This window comes from Rhamphochromis sp. 'chilingali' (assembly GCF_963969265.1).
Source record: "Rhamphochromis sp. 'chilingali' genome assembly, chromosome: 1".
Taxonomy (NCBI): domain Eukaryota; kingdom Metazoa; phylum Chordata; class Actinopteri; order Cichliformes; family Cichlidae; genus Rhamphochromis; species Rhamphochromis sp. 'chilingali'.
In genome coordinates, this window is record NC_137929.1 from 3,214,402 (window position 1) to 3,239,910 (window position 25,509).

Sequence of the window (25,509 nt, forward strand, 5' to 3'; positions counted from 1 at the left end):
GTGCACAAATGTTATTAATAAGTAGCTGTTATTAGAGCGACTCAAAGGGTGCTGAGTGGTTGGGATGTCCCCCAGACCATCACTGAAACACCAGAGCAGCCGTGCTGACGAGGTTCCAGCAGCACGATGCTCTGCAGCCTCTTCCACATGTGCTCAGCATGCAGCGGCTCTCATCTGTGAAAAGCACAGTTCTGGTCTTTGATGGGAAATGTTCATCAGACTGCATGATGTCAGTTCACCCTGCATCCACAACAAAGAAGAAGAAGCCGTATGTAAACATAACATACAAACTGACCGAGGACAAGAGGGAACAGTGCTGCTGTCAGTCCAACGTGTCCACGTCCTCTGGACTAAGAAGGGGAGAAACCGTCCAACTGTCATAATCACAGCCACACACCTGCATCACTGACGGTCTGCATGACTTATATGTAAAACTAATAATTTGCACCTAAAAGGATGAAAAATAAGCAACATTTTCTAAGAAATGGAAAACTTTAAACTTCAGTAAGGATGCCAGCAAAAGCAGCTTCTTTCCACTGCTGGAAAACTGCAGTGTTTGATGTGAAACAGCAGTAATGTAATCACATCAGCGATGGCTTCACGGGGACACTGACAGACGATTTCTGTCCCTGCTCCTCTAACCTGTAGCTCCTTAAATCCAAACCCATACAAAGCTCGACGTGTCCTGTGAGGTTGGACCGCTCACATCCCCAGGTTTGGCTTTTCAATCACATCTTACACTCTGTGCTACAGTCACAGCGTCCAAGCAGGAAACTGCCCCGTTGCCAAGGAAACTTAGGTGTCTGTCTGTTGTCAGGGCAACAGGGCAGAGGGGATGGGGAGCAAAAATACAGATAACGACAGGAAGGCTGGGCAGAGACAACAAAGGCAGGCGGGGCCGTCGGCTGACATCTTTGGATCCACGATTGTGCCGAGCAGGAAACTGAAGCAGTGCATAAACAGATCTGATGCTCACGATCTGTTTACATGTTTTTCTCTTCACGTGGAGTAAAAATGACGTCATTCACGAGACCTGGTTGTTCCAAATATGTCAGATTCATGTGCTTATCCATCGTATTCCTACTGATTCTCCACACAGACAGTCAGCCTGTCGTCAGCTACTTTTCAGTGGCTTGTATGCAACGCTTGGGAACATGCTGGGGAGGGTTACCCATCACCTGCCAGCATTTCAATCAGAGAACTTCCTGAATCTTAGTTTATGACAGCTGGAGCCATTTACATATGTAACACTGCTGTATTAGTCCTATTATATAAAAGGAGGAGCAAACAGTGATGTGTTCTGCTTCCTGCTCATTTCTTTTCTTCTTGTCTCAAACTGACTGAAAACACAGCACAACAAACACGAGTCACTGAGAAACATCCGTGTTTCCTTTATTATGAAGATGAATTACATTTAATAATCTGACATTATGCTTTTCTTGCTCATGAGTCACAAATCAAAGGTAAGTTGTTGAAGGGCGCCCCCTTGTGACGGCTTGCCAACAACACATACACTACACGCCACGATCGCTCACACAGGCCACGACTTTTAGGAAAGAGCCCCATTAAACGCTGTTCTTCTGCTCAGTGAATTAGCAGTAAATCAGGAATCCCAGGCTGCTGCGAGGCGGCAGCGGCGTGTGCACTAACAGGCAGCAGCTCACATGACCGGCTAATGTGTCCAAGTTTTCTATGAGCGACACTCACAGAGAGAAGAGGGGAGCCTGTGCCTATCAGAAATAGCACGGCTGACTCGTAAAAGCTGCAGTGAAATCAGATAATGGAGGGGGGGGGGTCTACACCTTTGAAGACAGTGACCTTGCAGGTGACGTATGGTGAAGGTGGAGACTGTGAGGGGGGTACTAGCAGAAGAAAACGCTCAAAAACACAATAATAAGGTGAGCAGGTTAGTGTGTAACTTCAAACCTCTGAAACATGGTTTGAAGTATGAGGGAGTCATGGTGGTGTTCAGTGCATCCTCTGAACAGAAGAAAAGACAAGGAGGACGTTCAGGATAATATTCGACAGCAGAGATGAGTGTGGAAAATGAAAGTAGACGGGAGCACCGGGAGGCCAGTGGCTGCAGGTTTACAGCGACCTGTGTGATTTCACTTCATGGCTAAATCATCGTTTCAGGTTTCTTTGGGTATTTGTGGGTTTGAAGTTTTCACCCTAATTCATAAAAAGCCAATAAACAATCAGGAGAGAGGAGTTCGTCTTTCTAATTACAACTAATACGATTAAAAGACTTATTTATAAACTAAGTTAGCGTCACAGTACAAAGTTAAACAGAGAATCAGGAATCCTCTCTTAATATAAGTGATCACATAGATCTGTCAGCAGCAATTTGTCACGTAAAAACAGCACATCAAAAGGACTCTGCAGTCACAGCGCCCCCTGCTGTTATCACACTAGAAAGGTATTTATTATTATATTAATTACGCAGCATGCAAACATATATAATGTCTCTCTGAGGGCATCTTCCTGAAATATTAATGCAAACAGCTGTACTCAAAGGAAGCACACACACACACACACACACACACACACACACACACACACACACACACACACACACACACACACACACACACTATGTTAAGCATGTGTGCATGTTGGCTGTTCATGATTTATTTATGGATTTGCTTCATTCAGATCTCTTTGCGCACAGAGAGCCAGAGGTTACTCTGGGTTGTTACCAGTTCATTACCAGTCATGTACCAGTAGCCCAGCTCAGCATAAACCCAGACAGTACTGACATACTGGTCTGGACAGATTACTGACCAGCTTGGAGTGATCTCGCTTCGCTCACATTCAGCAGAAGCTTTGTGGAGATGAAATCAGTGTAACACTGCGCCTCCTCAGGTCAGAGACCACAGACGGTAACGAATGAATCACTTTGTGAGGAAAGCCAGCTAGACTGGACTGGACTGTCTGAGCTGTCATTGATCAGTTATTAGTCGTTTCCTGGCAGCTTTCTCCGAACAATCACATCAAAAAGCCACCAAACCGAACATGATGTGATTAATCTGCTGCACACAGGACGCTGCTGAACACCTAAACCAGGCCCTTAAAGGATCTCTGCCCTCTGTTATAATAACCACACATCTACTACTGACAAATGGCTAATTATTGATCATTTATTTATAATTATTTATTCATGAAATCACAAAACAACGAAGCTAAGATGCTCAGTAAAGACAGCGCTGGCCTTTCTATCACTGTCCACTGTCACAGCAGGACGTCCAATAACCAGAGTGGCTGCTGCTTCTGCCTCGTGTCTCCACACAGAAAGGTCAACAACTATTTGAGGCATATTTACCTCTCTGTCACCAGCCCACAACAAACACATACAGAACGACGGGGCCGTCAGCAGGAGTCAGGTTTCAGTCAGGCTTTGGACAGCTGCATGTCAACTTACCTGCAAGAGAAAAGACAAATTAAGTAGTTACCTTAAAAAACAAAAGGAATTATTTCTTAGTATCTGGTGAACTAAGTACCTGCTGCCATCACAGATCATCAGAAACAGTTCCAGATGCACAGACAGTGGCTGCAATGTACATATTTAAATTGTTTTTAACACTTGGATCCACTTTAGTTCTGTTTATGTTACGACAAAAACCAATCCCAGCACAGGCAGCAGCACCCACAGGCGTGTTGTTTGTGTCACTGGCAGCTATAAATAACAGCAACATGTGAATGAAGTCCGCCGAGCTATTCTTAGGCTCCGCACAAAAGGAAAAGCCATAAGCTTTCTAACTCCAGTGTTCTTGATATGTCCCCCACACATACAAAAAATCTAATTTCAAAAAAATGATAGAATAAAAAGAAGATATACAAACATCAAATGGCATAAAATGCTCTGAACAGACGAGCTTCCACTGGCATGTGTACATTTTACCTTAATGCAGCCTTAAGTCACAGTCGCTCCCTAAACGGAGATTCACTTGATTCCATTTTAAGAACTCCCTGCAGTGTGACCGATCCTGGAAGCTTCACTACATCTGTCTAAGGCAGACTAATCACTCAAGGACATGGGCCCTGGTCCCCTTTATAAAGGCCCCTGGCCTCAGACTATTCTGTAAGTAGGGGACTGCACTGAGATACCAAACCAGCTTATGAAATGTGACAGTGTGATTGTGACTGGGATATAATCCCTGGATACAAATCTTGTGAATACTCATAACCAGTTTCAATGGCATACAGTGGGGCAAAAAAGTATTTAGTCAGCCACCGATTGTGCAAGTTCCCCCACTTAAAATGATGACAGAGGTCAGTAATTTGCACCAGAGGTACACGTCAACTGTGAGAGACAGAATGTGAAAAAAAAATCCATGAATTCACATGGTAGGATTTGTAAAGAATTTATCCGTAAATCAGGGTGGAAAATAAGTATTTGGTCACCTCAAACATGGAAAATCTCTGGCTCTCACAGACCTGTAACGTCTTCTGTAAGAAGCTTTTCTGTCCCCCACTCGTTACCTGTATGAATGGCACCTGTTTGAACTCATCATCTGTATAAAAGACACCTGTCCACAGCCTCAAACAGTCAGACTCCAAACTCCGCCATGGCCAAGACCAAAGAGCTCTCGAAGGACACCAGGAAAAGTATTGTAGACCTGCACCAGACTGGGAAGAGTGAATCTACAATAGGCAAGCAGCTTGGTGTGAAGAAATCAACTGTGGGAGCAATCATCAGAAAATGGAAGACATACAAGACCACTGATAATCTCCCTCGATCTGGGGCTCCACGCAAGATCTCATCCCGTGGGGTCAAAATGATCGTGAGAACGGTGAGCAAAGATGACCTCTGTCATCATTTTAGGTGGGGGAACTTGCACAATCGGTGGCTGACTAAATACTTTTTTGCCCCACTGTAAAACTCCCTGTCTGAATTACTTCTATGATTTATCGTGCAGTTTAGTGCAACTACAAGAAGGCTCTTATTACTAATAGGGATGGGTATCGTTTAGGTTTTATCCGATACCGGTGCCAAACCGTTACTTTTGAAACGGTGCCGGTGCTCAAACGGTGCTCAAACCGGTGCTTAACGAATGGAGAACACAAAACTGGTCCAAAAACCTCTCATGTTCAGCTGGTTTTTTTGTAAAAAGATAACAATGTTAGCCTTTTCTGCAGCTATGGGGCATATATGGTATCACTCTTGGCTGGAAGCAGTGCTTAAACAATGGAAAAAACACAAACTTTGTCCTAAACCTCTCATGTTTAGCGGTTTCCCACTTTTTCTTTGGTCTTTTTAGCCTTTTTGGCCAGGGTGAAGGGAGTATCTGTCATCAAACAAGAAGACAGCCGCATGTAGCTATGATGATGTTTGCTAGTTCACCTTACATGCATTAATGTAATAACGTGGTTAGCCTACTCAACGTAAATTACACACGAACAACATTAAGCTACTCAGGCAGAGAAGAACGGCTGCTGCTGCATCATCATCCTCATCATTTCTGCTACACTGGCAGGGCTAGGGGCCAGGACTCTCCTCTTCGGGTTCTTGGGGATGTTGCTAACTCCGGGTCCGATAACAGGCACCACACCCGCAGTAGATGTGCTCGGTGTGAGGTCTCGCAGCAAGCTATCAAATACGGCGCATTTCTCGGCTTTTAAAAAAAATGCTATGCGTCGCCAGGTGTGTCATCAGATTCGAGGTGTTACCTCCTTTGACAGCATCACAGTATCAGCTTAAAGCACTTGTTGCTGCTGAGTTTGCATCTTCTGCTGTGAAGTACAGCCAGACTTTGACCGCTTCGCCTTGGGCATTTTTAATCTGTAGCTCTGCTCTAAAAGAACGTACGTACCTGGGCCCGCCTACTATCCTCGGAAACGTAAAATGATTGGCTAGAATCTAAAGTGTATGACAGCTCAGGAAAAAAAATAAGCACCGAAATGTGCGCTGCCTTTCAGTCTGGTTACCACTGTTTATGTCAGAACCGGTGCCATCATGGCACCGGACACCGGTACCCATCCCTAATTACTAATCGGTTCTCAGTAAACTTTATGCTTTATAAGTGTTTGCAGTGCTATGAGATGTAAAAAAATAAACCGAAATACACTTAAATACAAGTGCTGTATTAACTATTATGTAAAATGAACTACAGAGTGCACTCTGCAAAGTGTGCTTGCAGGCAAGAGATGCAAGAATGCATGACAGAGCAATAGAATAGAATAGAATAGCTTTTATTGTCACTGTTACAAGAACAATGAAAGGCTGTTTGACATTTCTCCATGTGTGTGAAGTATTTACACAATCACAGACAAATTTACATTTACACAAGAACGATATGTACAAGTTATACATGCACCTGCAAACATACAGATACACCCATACAAACATACACACACATGCATACATGTATGTATAAATACATGTATGCATGCGTACATACAGACACATGTCTCCACATACACATACATGCATGCCATGGCTCGCTGACTGGGAGTGCCGACCTGAGCTCCACAGGAATGAATCCAAAAATGTTACATTTTAATGTTTCAGATCATCAACAAAATGTTAATATTAGACACAGACAACACAAGTAAACACAACATGCAGGTTGTAAATGTAGCTATTTATTCTTATTAGAGTTATAATTCAGCCCATCGGAGGGTTTTCAAGTCTGAACCGCCTTTTTAAGCCACAGCATCTCAGCCAGTTTGAATAGACCAAAGTCCCTCAGAGGTGAACTGGCTGATCATTGAACACATGTTGGTGACATTGATGGTCAGGGATGCAGAGCAGATGCAAAGCCACAGCAAACCACAAAGAGAAGCCCAACAAAGAACCTGGTGTCTGTATTTTTAGATTTTAAGGTTTTTTTGATGAAGACAAAAACAAGGACGGCTTCCTCCAGGGAGAAGCTAGAAGCTGCCTCCTGCAGCTATAAATAGCAAGGCTTCAGGAAATCTCACTCTATATCAGGAGTATGGAAACTGATGGGATGGCGTGCACCCTGCTTAATATTTTGGAGGACTAATTGCAACATCTCAGTCATCAATGAGGAAGTAAAGCAGGAAGCCGATCGATGCACTGTGATCGATGATCTAGGTATAAAGTAAACTGCCTTTAATGGTAAATATTATTAATGTATATACAGACCATAAATATTTAAACAGGCACATAGTTTTGTTCTTTAAGGTTAACAAAACCATGATAACGGCGTCTACGTTACAGGACATTTCAATGTGAATAACTGGTAAGTGCTCTATTCTTAGGAAACCGTGGCCTTTCTGTCGGTTTGGATCTGCTGATGAGACTTTGGTCTATATAAATAGACTGACTATGGCATAATCATGACTTTTGTCATCACAGAAGTGATGGGAGCATTCAAAGACTAAAAATAAAGCTGTGGAAGAGCAAATAGAGTGCACAATTCATCTGATCACAGAGAAGCAGTGAAAAACCCACAGAAAGTAAAAGATAGACGTCCTAAAAACTGGTGCAATTCAGTATAATATCATTGCATGTTTTGTTGCAATGGAGCAAACAACAACAGTACACTACTTTGCTGGGACTAAAGTATCTCTAATATAACATGGATGCTGTAAAATGTGATTGTGACATCCTTGACGTATGCACAGGAGTACAGAAGTAAAACAGCAGGAGTGTTAGCTCTACAGAGGAAAAGACACGCCTGTTACGTCGCTTACTACCTGCTTCTTGTCACCACATCGCCCGGTAGGATGGTTTCGACTCTCTCTGTAAGTGTACATCTCACTCTAGACTCTGGCTAACCCATTCTCTCCTCCCTCCGCAGCATTCCTACCAGCCCACCTATGGCTGTGCCACATTATACTGTTCATGGTAATACTGGTTTAATGTTGGGCAGCGATAAAAAAATAAAATATCGCGATAGAATATGGGTAAAGTGCGCATGCGCAGTGCCTTTGTTTTCATACGCACATGGCCAAAAAAGCTTGGCGGTGACAGAGAATGAGAAAGCGGATCGTTGAGTGAAACACATGAACCAGAATTGGTTTGTAAAAATGCTGCAACTTCAGTGGTGTGGAACTGGTTTGGTGTTTGTCCGTCAGATACACAACAAAGCACCATTTTTTTTGTAGAACATGCAAGCGGCCGTCGTTATTGCCATATTTTTTGGACTAAGGTGCTCTTAAATCTGGGAGTAATCTGGGTCCTAAACTCCGTCCTTCAGGACCCAAAGTCAAACGAACACTGCGACATCACTGAGAGTTAAAAACGGTCTAAATTCTTTCATCTTTAATAAAACGATCAGTGTTGCTGCTTTACCAGGTGTAACAATTAAGTTTAACATCCAGGCATCCATGAAAACAGAATTTATTATATTTAACGGACTTGGAAGTTAACAGGAAGTTAGCAGGAAGTTAGCGGAAGGTAGCTCACTGGTTTTGCTAGTGGCTAAGCATGATATAGCATGTTCTGACTGAGAGATTTCTGAAAAAATTCAAACGTACAGCTCTGCTGTCACTTCCAACATAAATGAAGACAGAAAACTAAACAGCAGTGACGTTTGTAGGGTTACTGAAGTTGGGCTAGCTGCTATATAATGATGTGCTACGTGATCGCTAGCGACACAGCTATGTTAGCATAAACACAGTGAAGCTGGAGGACGAACACTAACACTTTTCCACTCGATAAAAGTTAACGTGAGGGTTCCTGATGGTTAGAGACAAATGCAATCGCATGGCAGGATGCTGTAAACCACAGGTGTCGAACTCCAGACCTCGAGGGCCGGTGTCCTGCAGGTTTTAAATGTGTCCTTGATCCAACACAGCTGATTCAAATGGCTAAATGACCTCCTCAACATCTCTTGAAGTTCTCCAGAGGCCTGGTAATGAACTGATCATTTGATTCAGGTGTGTTGACCCAGTGTGAGCTCTAAAACCTGCAGGACACCGGCCCTCGAGGCCTGGAGTTTGACACCCCTGCTGTAAACCATAGGTGTCAAACTCTGGCCCGCGGGCCAAATTTGGCCCGCAACCTAATTACATTTGGCCCGCGAAGCCATACCAAATTACTATCAGAGCTGGCCTACTGGTATTATACAGCTAATATATATATTGTTTAGTATTAAGCTTTGCTTGTTCCATATTCAGTTTTTCAGCAAAACATGTTTGAGTCCATAAGAAAAGATTCATTCTTATATCTGGAGGAATAAATATATTTCAATAAATATTAACGTTAGCCCGCGACTTTGTTCCAGTTTTGAATTTTGGCCCACTGTGTATTTGAGTTTGACACTCCTGCTGTAAACGGACCAAACTTCAGTCAGGAGAACAACTGAGATAATCCATCCACAATACGAGGTTAGTCATTAATATACTGCAACAACATGGGAATAGAGCCGCTGCCAGAGAATTCAACATTAATGAATCAATGGTAGAGAAGTGGAGGAAGCAAGAAGAATGAGTTTAATAAAGTTTGATTTATCTGACTGCTTTGTTTCGCTTAATGTGCCTTATAATCCCCTGCAGCTTATGGTCTGAAAAATGCGTACTGCACACAGCAGTTTAATGTTGCAAAGCACCTCTTTTTAACTTCAGTGGATATTATACATGGTTATGCTCAGGATATGTCAGCCCATTTCTACTGGAAATGCCCTTTGGTTAAACTTCAGCAAGGAATTTGCATTTGCACTGTTAAATGTTTATATAGCCTTAATGCACATAAAAAAACAGCTGCTTGTTTAAGTGAAAATAAATTGATGGGCTTTTTGCGCTGGTAAAGTTGTGGAGTTGTATTTTGTCTCGCATCAATTATACTGTCAGTTATATCGTTATCGCAAATTTTCAAATATATGTCGCGATACATATTTTTGGCCATATCGCCCTGCTCTAAGCAGCCCACTTAATCCAAGCCCATATGTATTTCTCTGTAGTTTGTAAACAAACATTTTCACTGCACCATCTGCTCCTGAATCCAGAATCCTCCTATGCCATGACAGAACATCTAAATCAGCAACATTTTGGACTCTTCTGAAGCACTTTCTATCACGCTGTAAGCACCTGAGAGATGAGTTGGTATCTACGGATGAAACGAAATCATTTGAAGAACTTGTTACATTAGCCTTGAGAATAGTTAGCTTCATAACTTGGCCAGCTCCAGGCCTCGAGGGCCGGTGTCCTGCAGGTTTTAGATCTCACCCTGGGTCTACACACCTGAATCAAATGATTAGTTCATTACCAGGTGTCTGGAGAACTTCAAGGCATGTTGAGCCATTTAAATCAGCTGGACACGTCTAACACCTGCAGGACACTCGTGGCCTGGGTTTGGACACCACTGCCATAACTGAATACTGAAAGAAACTACAAGTCACGATCAGCTTCCTCATCAAGAACATCGTGAGAAGTCAGTGCAGCTGAGCAGACTTACTCAGGAGGAGTGATAGAGAAGGACTGAAGAATGGCCACATCAATTCTCCCTGTGCGATAACACAGGTGGATCCTGCAAAACGAGTGTGTTGTCTCTAGTACAACACATAACAATTCTGGGTTTATCTCTGGACTCCATCTCTTTTACATCACTCTGTCAGAGGCCATAGCTGTGAGTGCCTTCAATCGGGCATACTGGGCATTTGCCTGGTGGGCCGACAGTGATTCTTCGTATTTATGGGTTGATGGGTTTTGTTTTGTTTGTTTGTTTTGTAACGGCATGAGCAATGAAAGGTGGTGGATTGGCCAGATGCTAGCCGATGTGTAAAAATAACTCAGTTGTTTGGTGGTGGCTATGGCAGAGCTTCCACAGCCCTGCTCACAGCATTCCTGACTCTTTTTCGCCTGCACAAAACAGTCCCCTTTAGATTATACCTTCGGCTACTGGGTATGATGGCTCAGCCATCCTGGTGGTCTGGCTTGGCTGTTTAAGAGGGTTTCAGCGCTGGGTGGTTTCTTCAGGCGCTTCCTACTGTTCTTGTGAGGATTGACAATACCACCATGGGGGCTTATATTAGCCATCGGGGAGGGATGCATTCACGCTAATAGCAGCAAACATTTCCTCTCTCTGAGTGCAACACATCCCAGAGTCAGAATGGGGAATGAATCTGCGAGGCGTTGTGTTATATGGTGATTGGGCTTTGCATCCAGCCACTGTAGAACAGCTTCAGCTGGAGCTTTTAGCCACTACATAGAGCAATAATCTTCACTAAGCTTGATCTTAGAAACACGTTCCATCTGGTGGACATTGGGGAGGTGACGAATGGAAAACTGTTTTCAACACTTGGACATTTCAAGCGTGCCGGGCTGACAAATGCCTCAGTTGTTTTCCAGGCTTTAATCAATAATGTGCTCTTTGTATGTGCACCTGTTTGACCTGCAGATTTTTTTCCAGAGAACAACTAGAACAGGAAGCAAGTCAGAGTTCTTCAATGACTATGAGACACTAAGTCTAGTCTTGGTCTTGGTAGCCGGGGATCCGTCCACCATGGCCTCTGATCCTGGCTGCCACGTGGCACACATTGCATGCAACCCCTATGGCGCCCACTGCAGGTGGTGGGCCTGCATAAGAATGGGCCCATGTCCCTTTTTCGGGTTGTGCCCAGCCAGGCCCCATGGACCCGTGCCCGGCCACCAGATGTACAGCTTCTGGCACCCTCCCCGGGCCTGGCTCCAGGGCAGGGCCCTGGTAACACTATCCCAGGCAGGGTGAACTGTTTCCTTGATCTTGCACTCATAGGGGTCTTCTGAATTAAATTGAATTGAGGAGCAGACACAGACTGTTTTATATGAGATCCTTCTCATGCACTTCAACAGTCTTATTCATCATCGAGTCTTAAATGATCCTGTTATGACCAATGACTGCTCGACTGTGTCAAAGAGCTACTTCCACAGTGTGGAGAAGCCATAATTCTGACTCCACGCCAAATAAAAGGGGGAAACCCTCCCAGGGATTGACACCTAACAGTTAAATAGTTAAAGGATTAAACTTCTCTTTCCTTTCTTTAAACAAAAAAATATTTTCAAGAAACTATTCAAAGGTCCCAAATATCTTATTTCACTCAGGGGAGGAAGGCAGACGAGAGGCAGCTGTGTCATTATGGCGTTTGTATCCTGCTGCTACTGGGACCAGTTACAGTTCCTTTCACTAACACACACACACACACACATTCTAGTTTTGATATCTTAGTGAGGACACCTAGTTGACATGATCCTTTTCCTAGCCGCTCACTGTAACCATCAATAATGGATGGTTAACGCTCAACCTAAACCTAACCATAACCTAACTGTAACCCTGACACTAGAACCACATTGTGAGTCTCAAACTCGTGAGGCACTTTTGTCCTCATAAATGACTGTTGGTCCCCACAAGTATAGTAACATTCCAATTCTTGGTCCCCACAGAGACATCTAAACAGGTACACACACACACTTTCATGTATTTTTGTCCACAGTATAAAAGCTGTTTGGGGCTGGGAGGAATTAAGTCCGTCCATGGCAACTTTCCCCGACTGCCTTCCACATTCTTTGAGTGCTTGCCTTGTCTGCTCGCTCTGGCGCTTTAATGACTTCCTTCAAATGGTACCAACACTTCAGCAACGACTGCAACATCATTTTTTCCATCTTCACAGTCCTGGAAGCATTGGACAGTATCATCTAATACATGGAAAATATTAAAACAGCTCAGCTCACAAAAGCAGGGAAACTTTGGGTGCAAACATGTGGAGACCACTAATTCATTTACTGCATGTTGCCTCTGCTCAGTGTCTGCTCAGTAGAACATGGATCTACATGTTCACTCCTGCACTGGCCAAAGCTGGTAGTGGTACTGCTTAGACTCTTTGAGTGCTAACATTGGTGCTCCAATCATTTGGTCTGGCTCTAACGGTGTGATTCAGACTGAGCAGACCTGGTGCATTTTGAATCAAAACTGCAGAGTCATTTTACTATTATTTAATAAGGAAGAACAGAGAAGAGTCCATGACCACGTTATATCAGTAAAGATGTTGTGTCTGCATGAGAGTAGACTGTCTCTGCAGGCAGCATCACACCCAAACAGAGCAGACAGCCTGTTCATCCTGAGCTCGCCAAGGTCACCAAAGGTCAGGCGGACAAAAACCTGCAGTCTTAACAAAGCCACAGGCAAAGACACTCTTTATTATCAACTATCTAATAAAACGCAAAACAGCCAAGAAGTGAATCTGCCATGAATTTCACAACTTTACAAGCTAAGAAATAGACACTGAGCTTTATATTGATTAAATATGTTAAATAGATATTAAATTAAATATAGATCCTGATAAATGCCTCGTTAATTTTCCATCATAGAATTACTGTTGAAACAACCCCTTATCCATGTTTGATGCCCTGCAATGGACTCACAGCCAACTGTAGAAAGCAGCCCAATCAGAGGCACTTTTTCTTTGACCCAGTTTATTCTAAGTGGAGATATTATCTGAATTTCAGGAGTGGAACCACACCTCATTCTCGCCGCCTCAGTTTATATATGCCCCCTTCACCAATACCCTCTGTTCTCATTTTCATGCCCCCCTGGAGCCCAGGAGCCGCTGCCGGTCCTCTTTGAGGCCTTCCCCACATTGCAGCACCAGTACACGCTCCCTCATCCATCATCGTTCATCGTAACTGAGGATGTGGTCCCAGCTAGTGAAATTGCTAGTAAAGATGTTAATGTGATGAACTCACCAGCTACTGGCTCACTGACATCCAGTACAAGAAGGCCAGGCTTACCAAAACATACAGTTTGATTTGTGCGCTCTGCTGCTGCTGCACACAAATACTGTCCAACACAAGGAATTCAGCCTGGATTTACACTCTTCCCAGTGTCCTATGGCAGGTCAGCTCTATCACAGGCAAGGACAGCTCTGATGCTTCAGAAGTGTTATCAAAATAAATAAATAAATAAAATAGAAATAACATAGTAGTTTGGATCAAAAGCCAGACTAAAATAATAAGTTTTAAGACGCAATTTAAAAGACTGCATGGACTCGGAGGAACGAATATAAAGAGGGAGGTTACTCCAGAGTCTGGGAGCTACGACAGCAAAGGCCCGATCACCTCTGGACTTCAGACGAGACCTCGGTTGCGTCAGGAGCATTTGATTGGAAGATCTAAGTGCCTTATTAGGGATGCACAAATGGAGGCGCTCGCGTAGATAGCTGGGAGCTAAATTGTTTAAAGTTTTAAAGGTAAGCAAAAGAATTTTGAATATTGGTACGATAATCAACAGGGAGCCAACGTAGGTTGGCTAAAACTGGTGTGATGTGGGCATAATTTCTAGTTTCAGTTAAGAGACGCGCAGCTGCATTTCAAACTAACTGGAGCCGGTGAATAGAGGAAGGTGGGAGGCCCGAGTAGAGAGAATTACAGTAGTCTAATCTGGAAGTGATAAGACCATGAATGAGTTTTTTAAGGTCCTTCAAAGGGAGGTATGGCTTTGCTTTAGATATCTGACGCAGCTGGTAGAAACTGTTTTTTACCACAGAGGAGGTCGATTTCTTGAGCTGTCCAGGAAAACACCAAGGTTTCTAACAGTGAGTGAGAGATGGCTACCAAGGGACCCTAAGGCATCAGTAAGTTGTTCCAGCGGGGTGTGACTATCAAAAACTATAACTTCTGTCTTATCCTCGTTCAGTGTGAGAGACGTGACCACGTTTGTACCTCATTTAGACAGTCAAACAGGGGTTCCAGAGACGTAGAGACATCTGATGTCAAAGGGAAATAAATTTTTATGTCGTCGGCGTAGCAGTGAGAGGAAATGTTATATTTTTTAAGTATTACTCCCAAAGGCAGCATGTACAAGGAAAAAGAGAACTGGGCCGAGCACAGATCCTTGAGGCACACCACAATGAATTTGTTTTTAAAAACTGAAGCTGGCCCTCCACCTCTGTCAGTGGACTGGGGTGAGCTTAGAAAGGTGAATCGGGTTGGTTCTGAGAAAGAAAAGAACTCACCAGGGCAAAGCCAAGTTTCAGTCAAGAATAAGAAGTCCAGCCCGGATGAAAGAATCAGCATAAAGAGTCCTAAAGTTGGCAGCATGGTGTTCAGAAAACAGCCTGGGACTGGGAGGTCATTGTCAACGTCAGGAGGCACTGACTTGGCCCCCCTCTACATCAACGGGGAGCGTGTGGAGAGGGTCCACACCTCCCGGTTCCTTGGTGTCCTCATCTCTGCTGACATCTCCTGGACAGACAACATCTCAGCGGTCGTCAAGAAGGCCCAACAGCGGCTGCACTTCCTGAGAGTCTTCAGGAAGTACAAGCTGAACTCCAACCTGCTGCTGACATCACGGTATGGTACGGCAGCTGCACTAAGGCGGATAGAGGCTTCAGAGTGTGGTCAAGACAGCACAGAAGATCATCGGCTGCCCTCTCCCCTCCCTGATGGACATTTATTCCTCCCGCTGCCTCAGCAGAGCAGCAAGCATTATCCATGACAGCTCCCAGTCTGGTTCTAACCTGTTCAACCTGCTTCCCTCAGGGAGGCGCTACAGGTGCATCAGCAAGGAGACCCACAGACTCACAACAGTTTTTTCCACCCGTAACCTGAACTCACACATGATAAACACAGTTCCACCCCCCAATGTAGGACCTCTATACACAGACTACACAACTATCATCACCACAGTGCAACACTTAATTTACGTGCAGTAACCCACACTGTAATATATAGCACTATGTTTTGTTTCTATATTTGTAGATAGTGCTGCAGAACTGTGCAACTCACCCCCCTTTCTTTCCCACGTCTGCACTGAATAGGAGATGCTCTGAAGCTTATTGTGCATGTGTGTAGTGACAATAAAACGCATTCTATTCTGTTTTTGTTCACATGCTAAGTTCAGCATTCAAAATCTTGGTGTAATGTTTGAGTCTTCTCTGAGTTTCAACTGTGTAAAATCTTTATCTCACTCCTAACATTTCTAAACATGGTCTCCTCTGCTGAACTGGAAGAAATTATCAATGCGTTTCCATCATTGCATTTAGATTAATGTACTGGCCTCTGTGCTGGATTAGAGAAACCACCAAGGCTCTGCACCAGTCTACAGCTGACTCTGTCCATTCTTTTAAAAAGCACTTCAAAACCTTTTTGTTTAAACAGATTTTCTGTTGAGAAGTTTTTTAAAAATTTTAAAACTACAGGTTTATGTCATTTTGGCACTTAATGGGGTTTTTTTGTGACGGTTTGTCTGTGAAAACGTCCTCACAATCACTAAAAACCAAAGAACACCACCCCCACAGTAAAGCGGTGGAAACATGGGTCACTTTTCTGCTAAGAGCACAACATGACCTCCCTGCATGGAGGGGCCAATAGACAGGACCGCGTATCGTACTGTGACGAGGAACCTTCGTCCCATGAAGATGGATGTTCAAGCATGACGATGATCCAAAACATCGTGTCGAGGTAACGAAGCAGTGGATGAAAATAAGAGTGGCCTATCGAGTCTTCCACTCATCACCTCCAGCTGGTGACGGCAGATGGCTGCCCCTCACCGAGCCTGGGATTACTTCTTCTTCTCTGTAATGTTGTAGGGTATTTACCTTATAAATATGAAATATATAAATATGAAACATGTCAAAACAAAGCAGAGACAGCGATCAGTGATAACTGATTCTCAGTGCTGGAGATAAGGATGTACGGTAACCTTCAACATTACACATCCTGTGGACACATACTGTTTGATCTATTGTTAGCATAAAGACGCTGACAGGTGCAGATGAATGAGCCCCTGATTTCTTCAGCCTACAGCAGACAGACTGTCAGGAGTTAGCTGTAGGACTGCAGAGCGTATGCTTGGTTTTATGTTGTGTTATTGTTTTTAGCCTGACAGATGCCAAATGATCTGTCTGATCAAACGGGCGATTGTGGAAGAACACAAGCGCTTTGTCCTCTGGAGGCTGCTGACCTTCTCTGGCCACACAAACTGCTACACACTCACACTGACATTAACCTGTCACTGTGGTACACCACTCTATACTTCACATATCTTGGTTGTCCTCATTTACACGACAAACACTTAAATAGACACACACAGTGACACTGTACGCCACCCCGAGAGGCCCAGCGTGGCACGCTACTGGTGTGTCACATGCTCAGAGTCCAAACAGCCTCTGTGAACCCACACTGCTGCAAATATGTCGCCAGCGCCTCCAGATTCAAATCAGTGTGTCATTGAGCAACAGAGGTTAGCAAAGGTGTCCCAGTCCAAATATGGTGTAACACCAGGAACATGTGGGACATTCCTTTCTTATGACTTCATAAACTCAGCTACTGGGAGATTAATCCAGCGTGGTGTGGCAGCTTTGATCGTAGACCAAAAATGTGCAGTCCAAAAAGATCACAGCGTAATCAAAACAGGCCATCCTTTGGCGTCCACCGGGCAGTGTTTTGTAAATAATGTGTGTTTATCATTTATATGGGAATATAAAGAACTAGTTTTAGCTGTTCTACATAAACAGCATATCCCAAATATCATCAAAACAGAAAATTAGAATAAGAGCTTTCAAATCCAATTTATCGGCACAATTATTTCAATTTACTTAAATGTGCTCCGAGGGCTAACAGGCTGTTTAGATCACAGGGACATGTTACATAATGAAGTAATGAATGTCATTTCTAACTGTTTGAGTTTAAAAAGTATGTTTGATAAATGTGGGACAAGGACAAGCATGTAATGGGATTAGTGGGGACACATTCATGGAGGAGAGGAGAAGTCCTAAAGCTAGCTAATGAAAGGACAGCAAACTAACACAGAGGAAGAGGTCAAGGCAGAACAACAAAGATTTCTTTGCAGGGTGAGATGAGGAAGGGAGGAGAGTAACCACTGTGATCACCCAGAAGAGAATGACTCAGGTCTGTGTCCAGTCTCCCCAAATCAGCATGACACAGCAAACTAAGCTACATAAATCTCTGAATTACCAGCTGAGCCACTAATCCAGGCGGTATGACACTCGCCAAACTGTTCTGTGATATTTTACCACCGAGCATAAAAGTGCTTACAGGAAAGGCCAGGAAAGAATAAGCCATGAATACAGAGTTTAAATCATAAGAATATTTTATAACGTTTAACATTACGCAGAAGCATTTCATATTCATGAAACGCTTTCAATTAAAAGAAAACATCGAAACAGGTAATAAGGACACACCCAACATGCTCAACACCCACTTTAGTACTTCCTACTCAGCAGTTTCAATTACTGGTTAAAGCAAATGTGTTAGAAACTTAAAGCACGTAAAGAATCTGCTCAAGTCAAACAAGACATCAGACAACACATCACCAAGAAGGCAAGTTTAAAGCAGTCCTACAGAAAGGTTTCAAAACTCACTCCCACAGCTTGATTCCAAGGATGTTAGATTCCTATCGGGCCTTGTCTACTGTTAATGTTTAAGCTTGTAGGCGATGATCTCTTTAGTGTAATATGAAAAGGAAACAGACACATCGTGATATCACAAACACAATCCTACATTTGTGCCAACCTAATGAAATAATATGCAGTACTGTGTGAAACTCATCAAGTGGCCTGAACTAAAAGTTCTCCAGCAAGTTTAGTAGCATTGCTACTTGAGATTGTTCATGTTGCAGCCAAGAACTTCACTGATGACTGCTGCCATGGTGTAAATCAGCTGGTTGGTTCCAGCGATGGTCACACTAGGGACTGTCCACTGCAGTAAAAACTCTGCATTATCACTCCGTTACCTGCTGCAAGCACTGCCACAGTCTGATTTTCTTTCATCACTACCTGAATTGTTTGACTAAAAGGAAAAAGAAATGGCAGATGTCCTTCTCTACAGGGGCAGAACTGTTGGCAAACTGTTCACCACCCCCCAACCGCCCTGTCTGTCATCACTCCACTAGCATTGCTGTTTGTAATTATATTCACTCCACTTTTACACACCTATACATAATATCCTAAAAGCCACAAATCAATTAGAACCCTGCTCTGTTTGGTAATGAACTGTGATAAAACAAATATCCCCTGCCTATGAAAAACCATAGGCTTCCCAAGGGAGTCATGAGTTCATAATGTTCATGTTCATAAACACTGAAAGCTGACATGGAGTAGGTCCCAGGCCCTGAACTCCATAAGCAAGAAAATGGATTGATGTATAAATACACACACACATATATACAAATATATTAGGGGTGCAACGATACACAAAATTCACGGTTCGGTTCGATACTTTGGTGTCACGGTTCGATATTTTTTCGATACAAAAAAAATGTTCATGCCTTTTTAATTTGTCAGTTATTAAAATTATAAATATATATTTTAACTCAAACGTACAGTTTTTAAATTTAATGTTGCTGAAACAAAAAGTAATAAAAAATAAATAAATCTATCTGATGGAGGAATCACCCATCTTTGGAAAAGAGAGTTTATTACAGAGAAATGGCTCTTTCAAAATAAAAGCTCTACTATACGCTTCTTCTGGGCTATATTCTCAGCAGCATATTAAACATATCAGGTCCCCATAAGGAGAATCATGTGCTAACGGCTGTCTAAATGACTCGGGTAAAGTTTGTAGCATGGTGCTTGTTGTTTTGTCTGCTTCCACTTGTCTTTGCACCAGGATGATGTCGGAGTAAATGTGCAGTCATATTCGTTGTGTTCCCACTAGTGCTGTCAGCGTTAATCTGAAATGACGTTAACGCCACAACACGGCAAATCTCCGTTAACAAGCTACCGCAGATCGCCCCGTGCGTGGGGCTGGACGGCGTCAACACGTTAACGAGCTAACTGCGCTAACACACTAGTTCCCACCCATGTAATTGAGCATTGCATGGCACATCCAACATACTGTTTTACTTTAGTCCATGACTCGCTTACCTTCAGGGTCATACGTCACATGAAAACCTGAGTGAGGGTGGGGGAGGTTCGTTTGCCATGTTGCAACGAGCTTAGCTTCTGTCTGCTAGCTTGCCCTGCGCTCAGTGGATCTGCACTCGACAGTGCAGCCTAGGCGGAGTAGTCGAACGCAGATCCACTGAGCTCTCAACACAGACAGCATCTGCAGAAGGAAAGTTGATGAAATAAATTAAAAATATTGTATTGTTCGATACATATGTGTACTGAACCGAAAGCACTGTATCGAACGGTTCAATATCGATACGAGTATCGTTGCACCCCTAATATATGTGTATATATATATATATATATGTGTGTGTGTGTGTTTCTGTGGTTCAGCATTATGATGCTGAACCACATCATAATGAATAAATGGATAAATTTCCGAAATCCCGGAGCAATGCAAATTAGCCGGTGCGAGGTAAGGAGCTCTGTCATTGGTTAGACAGTCTTAGCTTTGCACCTATACCAAAGGCCATTCAGCCTCTGTGTTTACACTCTGCCTACACAGATGTTGGACATGAGACGACACAGGAAAAGGATTTTTGATGTGAGGTTTTTATTGAGATTTTATTTCTTTTTTTTCTGATTTGAAGTATTTATTAATGGAATAATAATTTATTTTCAAATACTGATTTATAAATTTTTTTATTTTCAATTAAATTACTAGATAATAAATTACTTTTGTATTGAATAAATAAAATAACTTAAAAATGAATTTGTAAATTAATATTTTATCGCACAATTCATTGTTTAAGCAAAGAACTTTTTATTTCGATGCGCTGGATCTTCTGGTCCTCTGCACATAAGTGGATTTCCATTTAGACTTTATATAGACAACAACTCAAAGTGCTTTACAACAAGTCACATTCACCCATACGATCATCTAGTGCTGTACTTTAAACACTTTAAACACAAACACAGATACTGTGGGGAGAGGCCACAGAGGCACAGGGAGAAAACTCACACAGAAATCCAACAATTAAAGAGGAACCTTCTCGATGTAACACTACCATCCTGCAAGATGACCTGGTCCTGGGCCATCTTAATAAGCATGCTGTGCACAGTAGTTTCATATTCCTGCCAGAACAAACACCAGACAGTTTGTACACAAGGCTCAGATTCTCGCTTTGCCAGATACAGACAATAGTTTAAGATCCTAATGTCTCTGCACAGCTCTGTATGTACTGAAATATCCAACCTCAGATATTTCCTGCTCACTCTCTGCACCGCCTTAGACAACAAGTAGTTCATGCTATACATAGCATTGACTTTTCATTCCAGCCATGTGCACTCATCAGGGCATCAGTGCTGCCGTAGTAACCACACTAACACTTCCTTGCACCTGTTGAAATGGCCTCAGTCTGATCGTGCCCTGAACAAACTCACCTTTAACATCCCACACACGGACTAAAGATGTGCGTGTCAATAACACGTGACAGGAGAACATGCTGGTTGTCTGTCATGGGGCTGAATTAGAAACAGAGCAGGAACTACAGTTTGTCAGATTAAGACTGATCAGGTCCAACATCCGCTCCCAGCACTGATTTACACGTTTGGTGTCACATTGAAGGAAACGCCTACTGGCACAACCTGCATGTGTTAAACTGCTCCTGCGTGTAAACAGCGTGTCACTTACGGCTTTTTGCATCACAAGGACGCGCACTGGCGTCTCAGGGTGACTCAGATGTTTGCTGAATGAGGTGTAGACCGGACTAGGCGGGACTCATTTCACCAAAACACGAGCTTTTCCACCCACCAGTGTTTATCTGTGTGCTTATTTTAAAGAATTATTCCATCGTTATCAAATACGAAGCATTACACGCACGTCGCGCCGTTTCTGCTGAGTCAGACACCAGTGCTCCCGTGTGCTGATTCTCGGGTCCATCTTAAACTGGTGTGTTTGCGAATGAACTTCGGTAAAACGTTACAACGTTACCGGGCGCGCAGAGGGTCTCGGAGGCGTGTCGTACCTGTCGGGTGGTCGCGGGCTCCTCGTTCCCGGTGGGTGAAGGTGTTTCTCCTTCAAGCGATGCTGGGGTGACCGGAGAAGAAGCCATGTCCCCCCGACATCACCTCTCACTAAGCGCCGCTCCTACTGTGACTTTCCTCGGTGTCCTCCAGCGTGCAATACGCTGCCTGGCGCAGTTTGCACGGACGGTGGACCGGTTGCGTCGCTCGTTTCCTGCGCGATCAAAGTGAGTCTTCGGCTGCACAGTGCAGCCACTGTCCCTCCTCCGGCCGGCGGACTAGTCCAGGCGAGGCGGATGACGTTGTCCCGGGTCTCGCTCGCTCTCGCACATGCAGGACTTGGCCCAGTCTGTCTTCTTCTGCCTCACTCTGCGCCCTGCTTTTCACTTCATGTCTTTTTGTTTTGTAATATTTAATATATATATATATATATATATATATATATATATATATATATATATATATATATATATATATATATATATATATATATATATTAAATATATTAAATATAATATAATGTTGTTTTGTTTGAGTGGCTGAAATAAAGCTAATAAAATAAATGAATACTAAAATAAAGCTGAATCACATCACAGGAATGACACAGCCCTGTTCCTCTGGGCTGTCAATCTGTGAATCAGCAAACATGTATGATTTATTGTCATTCATTTGCTAAACAAACTTACCTCTGAACTTTGACCCTGACAATTCAATTTTATTTATATAGCGCCAAATCACAACAAAAGTCGCCTCAAGGCGCTTCATAGATACAGAGAAAAACCCAACAATCATATGACCCCCTATGAGCAGCACTTTGGCGACAGTGGGAAGGAAAAACTCCCTTTTAACAGGAAGAAACCTCCGACAGAACCAGGCTCAGGGAGGGGCGGGGCCATCTGCTGTGATTGGTTGGGGTGAGAGAAGAAAAACAGGATAAAGACATGCTGTGGAAGAGAGACAGAGGTTAATAACAGGTATGATTCAATGCAGAGAGGTCTGTTAACACAACAAGGGAGATCCAGGTTTCCCAGCTGACGAGCAGAGGGCAGCGGCTTCCACTCGTTTGAGCAGTTTGTTGCGTGACCTCCTGTCTCTCACTGAACTAAAATGCCTCCAAACAACAGCAAAATAGATGGCACTCACTCCAACGTCTTGCAGCAAAAACATTAAGTGATGGGAAGAACAGGTGATGGATGAGCTGCAGATGTAACCGGTGTGATTCTGCGTTGTGTCTGATAAAAAAGGTAAAAGAAAGAAAGACCTCCCAGTAAATAATTTGCCCACTCCAGCTCCTACGACCAAATACAAACAGTGGGGAAGAGGGTTAGTTCAACCCACCACAGCTCCCAAGCTAGCAAGGAGTATATATTCATGCTAGCATTTATGGCGCCTAAAACACATTTATGATACACACATACGACACACTTATAACATCTAACAAAAACAGGCTTAATAATGACAATAATCGAACTAAAATTGCAACCAGAAACATCCAGGTGGCTAAATATGCATTATATGTGTGTTTTAAAGTGTTGGAAAGAAATGACACCCACCTCTCCCACAGGGGGATTGTAGAAAAGGGGAGAGGCAAAAGGGGTACACTGTATTTATAGGATTGCACCGAAGAAGAAGAAAAGAACGAGGAGGGGCTCTAACTGATAATGAACACAACTACAGGCTTGGAGGTCCTAAAAGTCAGGTATAAAAGGAGCAGTTTGGGGGTTTAGAACACATTATAACAATGTGATTTATGACCCTGTTACACAGAGCCAGCAGAATGAGCTGCTGCCACCACCACAATCAATGGTGACGCCAATTTAGAAAGAGCCCCAGTTGATTCCACTCTTGCCAGATGCTGAATACACATCGTCTAAAAGTGTGTGCCATTGACCAAAGGAGGAGTGGGCTGTTCACACATGCCTGTGTTCTTATGGAGCAGTCTTTGAGGATGGCGAGTCCAGAGCTGGAGGTTTAGATCTAAGAGAGTGATCCAAAGTCAGGAGAGGATTACACCCAACCTTCAGAGATCTTCCTATAAGCCAGAACTGGAAGCAGAGCCACCTTTGGCTATGATATCTTTACTGGACCCAGTAAGTCCAGTCAAGGTCAAAAACGTGGTCAGTCCCCCATTTAGTGCCATAGATCTGAAACATAGTAAACAAAATGCTAGTAAAAAGTTACAAACATGTTCAAGTTACATGTCTACAACTCCACAACAGACATACTTTGCTACTGGTGCCAAACAGTACTGCAGTCTGTAGCTTTCCAGCCATCCTTTGAACGTCTTTGAGTTTAATGTAGCCAAAACTGGATTCAGTAATCAGTGTTTATTTACAGAAGCCGTAGAGTATGGCTGCCACATGTGAACATCAGTGACGGCTCATTTAAACTGTAGGAACGATTAACCCAACATCAGAAAAATACTTCATTTTACATTAATGTGACAAATTAACACTGCTGGGACTTTTCTGGTCCTACACTGTTCATGTCCAAGTCAACACATTGTAAGATTTACACGTGGAAGGTCATCTAAGCTGCTTATGTGGAGATTACCTTTCCTTTAACAACGACCAGTTTCTTCTTTTCAGTTTTCAGTTTTATTTGTTTTTGCAAGTTAGCACAGGGTCAACATTGCAATGAAATGTGTTTGACGAGCAGCAGTCACTCGGCAGCTTGATACAGTAGGAGAAAATATAATAAAAGAAAATAATAAAGAAAATAGAAAAATAGTAAGGAGCAAATATTAGAGAGACATGGTAAAAGAGAAAAGATGACTAAATATTTTTGTATCTATAAATATATGTACACTAGTGATTAAATAAGAAACTCTTGAAGAGAAATATGACGGGAGGGCAGATGGGACATTGCACAGGAATGAGCAGCAGAAAATTTCAGTATTGCACTTTTAAATATAAATATCAATGACAATAAAGTGGAGTGACCAGTGCAGATTAAACAGAGTACTTGTGAAGCTGCAGGTAGCTTCTGAGTGCTGTGTTGTGTGTGTTTAAGTGTTGTGGTTGAGGTGTCGTATGGCTTGGTGGTAGAAACAGTTTTTGAGTCTTGTAGTCCGAGCAGACAGACTCCTGTAACGATGGTAACAAGGAGAACAGCTGATGTGCTGGGTGGCTGTGGTCCTTGATGATGCTGTGTGCTTTATGGAGGCACCGCTGGAGATAAATGTCCTGAATGGCAGGAAGCCTGGTGCCAGTGATGTGCTCTGCTGCCTTCACCCTCTGTAGTGATTTACGGCTGCTGGCAGAGCAGCTTCGTACCAAACTGTGATGCAGCTCGTCAGCAAGCTCTCGACTGCACACCTGTAGAAATTTGAGGTGATGTTGGCGTTCATGCCAAACTTCCTCAGCCTCCTCAGGAAGTAAAGCCGCTGGCGAGCTTTCCTGATTGTTCTCACCTCAAACACATTATTTACCCATCCAGGTGGAACATGTAGCTGTGCTCGGTTTGACAGCTTTCATCCTGGCAGCAGCGTCAGCTGAAGCATACAAGGCACACATAGATGTCACTGAGCTGGAGCTCTGGGAGAGACGTCGCCACTTTCAGGCCTTTAAACAAAGCTGTTGGAGCACAAGTCCCAAAGATTTATAGTTTCTCTTCATGTCTTCATTGTTCCTCCATGGAGAGATGTTCCAAGTAGCCTTGGCTCGAGACAGGCGTCCTGCAGGACTACCTACCAACTGTCCACTGTTTGCAGTCGTGGTAGAGTAATGTTGCCCACCAGTGACTGAAAACC

General features: G+C 43.3%; 1 protein-coding gene across 1 annotated transcript in view; it reads right to left on the minus strand.

Moving 5' to 3' along the window:
* Positions 1 to 22,150, minus strand: part of LOC308399100 (uncharacterized protein) — a 37,177-nt gene extending 15,027 nt beyond the window's left edge. The window contains exon 1 of the transcript XR_013972073.1: positions 21,761 to 22,150. The gene's annotated coding sequence lies outside the window, so the exon portion shown is untranslated. The remainder of the gene's footprint in view (positions 1 to 21,760) is intronic.
* Between the last annotated feature and the right edge of the window lie 3,359 nt (positions 22,151 to 25,509).